Consider the following 6,089-nt stretch of genomic DNA (forward strand, 5'->3'; position numbering starts at 1 on the left):
GCACTCTGTACCTATTTCTCTGATATCTTCAGCTGGAAATGCTGCAGGGCTTGCCTCTGTTACTCATATTCCTCTGATTCAGGTCCCCAGAGGCTTGGCCTATAGATGACAATCCCTTTGTATTGCAAGCTCTAGCCCAGGACACTAGGAACAGGGAATGAAAGCCCGTGTCAGAACAGTGGCCATCAAGAAGGGGAAATGCCCAGATGATCCACACCTTGCCAGAAGCCTCTATCCTATGTCTAGCAGGAGAGAGAGAAACTGGCAGCCCATGATGTCACAATGCACAAAGTTGACTTGGTGCATTGAGACACCAAACAATAAGCAGATTAAGAGAGACAATGAGAGAAAGGAAAATCTTTACATTTTGGTACCTTCCATCTTTTTTCCTGAACAAAGGATCCTATTAGTTTGTTTTTTTTGGGCCCAGCTAATTCTATAGAGTCTCACCTGGAGGAGCTCTGCCACCTCCTGCAGGATTTTAGAAGATGGCCTGAGATTTGAACCTTCATGGCTAGGAGAGCTTAGTTCCTTTCTGTCCACTTTCTTCCTCTCCTGTCTTCTGTCTGGACCCCATCACAGGTGCCAGTATGCCCAAGGACATGAAACTGTAGGTCTCGTGTTGTTTTTATAATCTGTGAAGGTCTCTGCACATCAGAGGAATGACTATTGGCATAACCATTGTGTCATACTTTGTGACCTTTCTCTAAACACCGAGGAAGTTAAGCTCCTCTCAAACTTGCATTGGCTACTTGTCTACCCCTTCCTCACCTACCTTAGTGCTGGCACATTTCCTCCCCTTGCTGTCTGCTGACCTGAGTAGGGTTTGCTTGTCTTCTCTGCTCCCAGGGATCTATGTCCCCAACTGACAATTCAGCTCAACCCTTCAGTAAATTCACCCTTCCTCTGAGCCAGGCCAGAGCTGGGCACTGAGATGTGGTGGTATCAGATATAATGGCGGGTGGCCCTCACCAGCTCCACCTGGAAGCATAATCAGAAACCGCAGGAGCAGATGTGGAAGAACTGAGCTGTGAGGCTTTCTAAGACTGGAGGGCATGGAAGTAGGCAGAGAACGGTCCAGGCTGAGGATCAGCATAGCCTAGGACTGAAATCTCAAGATTGCGTACCAATGCGGAGGGGGGGGGGGGGGGGGGGCGGAGATCTGCACAACCAGAAGAAAGGGTGTGCTGTGATGTGATTAGAAATGGAGACGGCCTAGGGGCCACCAGATCTTAAATGGTGTCAAACTCTAGGAGGAATTTGGTCTCTGTTATACCAAGGCTGTTGCTGGTTGGAAGCTGCATGAAAATGATTTTCACCTCCATCTTTAGACGAAAGAAGAACTGAGGCACAGGGACAGGCCAAGGACTGTTAATAACATAGTTAATAAAGAGTAAGTGCCATGAGAATGGAGAACGGGGCAGATAAAGGGATGTTAAAGTGCCAGATGCTGGTGGCTTACACCTATAATCCTAGCTACTCCAGAGGCTAGCTACTCTGGAGGCTAGCTATTCTGAAGGGATTGAGATTCAAAGCCACCCAAGGCAGAAAAGTCTGTGAGACTCATCTCCAATTAACTACCAAAAAGCCAGTCAGATTCAAGTGTGGCTCAAGGGACAGAGCTCCAACCAGGCAAGAGTATGCAAGGTCTTGGGTTCGAGCCCAGTGCCAGCCCCAACATAACAAACAACAACAAAAGATCTTTAAGACACAGTATTTTTTCAGTCACACAAAGATCCCAAGTGTAAGGATTCACTCCTATGAGACAGGAAAATGGTGGTTGCCAGGGTCAGGCAGGGACGCGTTGAAAGTTGACGTTTAATAGGTGCACAGCTTCACTTGGAGTAGAGAAGAAGGCATTCCAGGGATGGGTGGTTGCATAAGAAGATGAGAAGCGTCTGAGAACACTGAGGGTGGGAAGAAGGGAAGAGCACAGAGGAGCAGGATCCCTGCTAGGAAACTCGATAGGAGGGGCCAGTGAAGAAGGAGAGAAGCCAAGATTTGGGGCTCTTGTTATTTGGTTTCGAGAAGCAAGAGCCCATTCCCTTCAAGGTGCCTCTTGTTAGTTGGCTTAGATAAGCAAGGGCCCATTCTAGGGTGCACTGTGTGTGGATCACAGGGCCAGAGAGCTCATGGGAATTTAACTGGAGACATCTAGGACCCCAGTCTTCTTCCTTGGCGACTGAGGATGCAGGAAGTGTCCTCACTAGGATTCTTGCTATAGGACTTTCTGTATAGGCTCAGCTTCCACCTGCTCTTCGTGGTCACCCAGCTTCTCTCTTCCCCCTACCTATAGCTTCCCTTACTACAAGCCTCATTCTCTTCATATGGTCCACATCCGTCCTTTTCAGGGTTGAGTCGTGTAAACTCCACCCCACCCCCTGGCAAATCTTTGCAGATGATCAAGTTAATGTAATATCATTAAGAAATCCTTAATTCAATATGATTCCTGTCTCTTTTTTTGAAGGGGAAAATTCGAACTCAATCACATATATGGGGGAGACTACATATGTGTCTGACACAGAGAACAAGTCACTTTAAGCCAAAGTACACCTGAATCTACCAGAACCAGGAGCGAGGCCTGGAGCAGATTTGCCATCAGAGCCCATCCCATCTTGCTTTGGGGTTTCCAGACCTCAGAATGGAGCAGCTGCACATTTCTGTTGTTTCTAACACTCAGTTCATGGCATTTTGTTATGGTGGTCACAAGAAGGAATTCATTTGGGGGCTGGGAAGGTGGCTCAGTGGTAGAGTGCTTGCCTTGCATGACTGAGGCCCTGGGTTCGATTCCTCAGCACCATATAAGCAAAAAGAAAAGAGCCAGAATTGGCGCTGTGGCTCAAGTGGTAGAGCACTAGCCTTGAGCTGAAGAGCTGAGGGACAGCGCCTAGGCCCAGAGTTCAGGCCCCACGACTGGACCCAAAAAAAGAAAGAAAGAAAGAAAGAAAGAATTCATTTGTCTAATTCATTTGGCTTATCCCATCCCCAACCACACCCCCCATCTTCTCCCTCTCCCTTCTTCTCTTTACTCTTTTGTCTTAAGCTACTTCAGACGCCATTGCAGCCAATCAATTGGCTGGTTGTTCTGGAGCCAGGTACCCACTCTGTCCAATCAGCCGAGAGTGGAGTGATAGCATGTGATATAAAGAATAGCTGCCTGAGAAGCACCCCTGTTCAGTAGCCAGGGAGTTACAGGTCTCTTGTGTCTCTGAAGCTAAAGGAAGAGAGAGTTCAGGAGAGGGAAATAGACAGCACTATCCTGGGATACAGGATTCATAAAAAAAAAAAATCTCTGTAGCCAAATTGTCTTCCCAAAGAGAAGACAACATATAAAGGATTAGTTTTGTAAGCCAACTTTTCTTTGCCCATCTTTAAGATGTTCCCTGGCTGAAATAAAGGAAATGGCATAACTGGGAAATATTCCCTTGAATTTGTGATTCAGTTCTTCCTGAACTCAGGGAAATGCAGTCATAAATCAAGATGATGTCCCTTACTTGGTGGTGGATGCTGGAGAAGCCATTAGCAGAATTGCTGGACTCACCCCCATGAAAGCTGTGAAAGAGAATTTCATACTCCTAGAGCCCTAGTTCAGACCTTCCTCCTGCCCATTCCCTGATGGGTTGCCTCAGCCTTAATCTACCAATCTTTTCTTTCACCTTGCCAAGATTTACTTCCTGGCATAGCTTGTCAATTCTGTGTTTTTATATTTAGCAGAAGCTTATAGCTTCTGTTGTGGAAAAGCAGGGTGGCCAGATGGGTTATAAGTGTAGCACAGACACCAGATTTGGAAGACTTAAGTTCATATGTTTTAAATTTAATTAAGGAAAGAAAACACACAAAAAAAACCAAAATGGGCCCCGGTGCCTCATACCTGTAATCCTAGCTACTTGGGAGACTAAGATCTGAGGAACATAGCTCAGAGCCATCCCAAGCAGGAAAGTCCGTCAGACTCTTTTCTCCACTTAACAACCAAAAAAGCTGGAAGTGGAGCTGTGGTTCAAATGGTAAAGTGCTAGCCTTGAGCAAAAAAGCTCAAGGATAGTGCTTAGGCCCTGAGTTCAAGCCCCAGATCAGCCCAACACACACACACACACACACACACACACACACACACACACACACACACACACACACACACACACACACACACACACACACACAGGGTGGGGAGGGAGAGGGAGAGAATTAATGCCTGTAATTCTAGCTACTCAGGAAGTTGAGATCTAAGCCCCAGGATCAGCCCAACACACACACACACACACACACACACACACACACACACACACACACACACACACACACACACACACACACACACACACACACACACACACACACACACACACACACACACACACACACACACACACACACACACACACACACACACACACACACACACACAGGGTGGGGAGGGAGAGGGAGAGAATTAATGCCTGTAATTCTAGCTACTCAGGAAGTTGAGATCTAAGGACCGTGGTTCAAAAGCCAGCACAGGCAGGAAAGCCCATTAAGACTCATACTTCCAATAAATTACCAAAAAGCTAGAAGTAGAGCTGTGGCTTAAGTGGTAGAGTGCTAACCTTGAGGAAGAAAACCTCAGGGACAGCACCCAAACCCTGAATTCAAGCCCCAGGACTGGTTAAAAAAATTAAGCTACTGACCCTGTTCAGGACCAAGAGCTGTTCTGCTTTAGGAAGGCCATGCTGGGGAGCCCCTGTATCTTCACCCACCCATCCTGCCTCTCCCTCTTTTTTGGGATTCTCAGTTCCCCCAACCCAGTCCAATTTTCCATGTCAGAGATAGTAAACAGAGGATCTGAGAAGAGAAGGGACTTGCCCAAAGTTCAAGGATGCTCAGCCAGAACCCAGCATGCTCATTCCCTGTTCTCACATGCTACCTCTGGACCCAGCACAGGGCTACACCCTGAGGACATGAAGGCAAATACAACATAGGTATGCACTGAGGGAATTTAAAAATCTGATGATCATGGGAGTCAGTGAGAAGAGATGGGGGTTTCAGTACGAGCAGCAGCCTATAATGGCTGAGACTAGTTGAGCCAAAATGAACTGTGCCCAGCCCTAGGCTCTGCTCTTACCTGCTTTTGTCTCATAACATCCTGTGGGTGATTGCTCAGTCTCTGACTATTGCAGGCAAAAAAGCAAGTTAGTGGTTTTCAACTTTTTCTTTGAGCTGCAGAATTCTTTCTTCAAAGAAACTCAGTTATGGAATCCCAAATAAATACATCAAGTAAGATGAAGAAGTGCTTTCTGAGTGATCTCTGGGCACAGTTCAAAAACCACCCATGTAATTCTATTCTATCATTTTACAGGTGAGCACACAGAGGCCCGAGAATGGAAGGAATGGAGTGTGAATGAACAGGGTGTTATTGTCATAATGAAATCACCAACCAAAGTCCTGGGAATTTCAGGCCTGTGCCCCATTCCCAGCAATCTGTTCCAAGCCATATTTTCAGACCAACCTTGCAATGGGGCTCTCTTAACTTGTGGCTTTCATCCATAGGAGGAGAATCCTGCTTTAAAGAAACCATCCCTGTGAGCCAACTAGATGAGTGTGGCTTGAAGCTGACAGCTTCATAGTTTACCTTATGAGTTCTCAGTTCTTCTCAACTGATTTAATGCATTGCTTTATCATTCTGTAATATTCACAAGACACGGTGTTAGAACACTTTAAATCATGTGAAATAGAGAACTGGAATTCAACAGCAAGCACCTTGGGGACGTAAGTGGTATATTAACTTTCCTGGGTGTGATAAGAGGAGATTTCTACAGGAAATTTGATGATTGCATCCTTTAGGTATCACCTGGGGTTGGCCTGTTTCCTGCCTCCCCTGCAGTGGGCTCCAGAGTTTCTTCCAATTTCTCTCCCCTTTCCCAGCTCCTTCTGCCCAAGCTGGCTTTAATATGGATTTCCCCACCCCACCCTGCCATTTTCTTGCCCTGGATCATCTATCCTCCAGTGTCAATCTATGATTCTTTCCATAAGGATCATGTAGGGAAGAAGCAGCTGGGAGACAGTCTGGACGGGAAGCTCCCAGGGTCTCAAAGCTGTCCGACTTCCCTGGAGCT

Source organism: Dipodomys spectabilis, unplaced genomic scaffold (assembly GCF_019054845.1).
Source record: "Dipodomys spectabilis isolate Male_0828 unplaced genomic scaffold, ASM1905484v1 ptg000006l, whole genome shotgun sequence".
NCBI lineage: Eukaryota > Metazoa > Chordata > Mammalia > Rodentia > Heteromyidae > Dipodomys > Dipodomys spectabilis.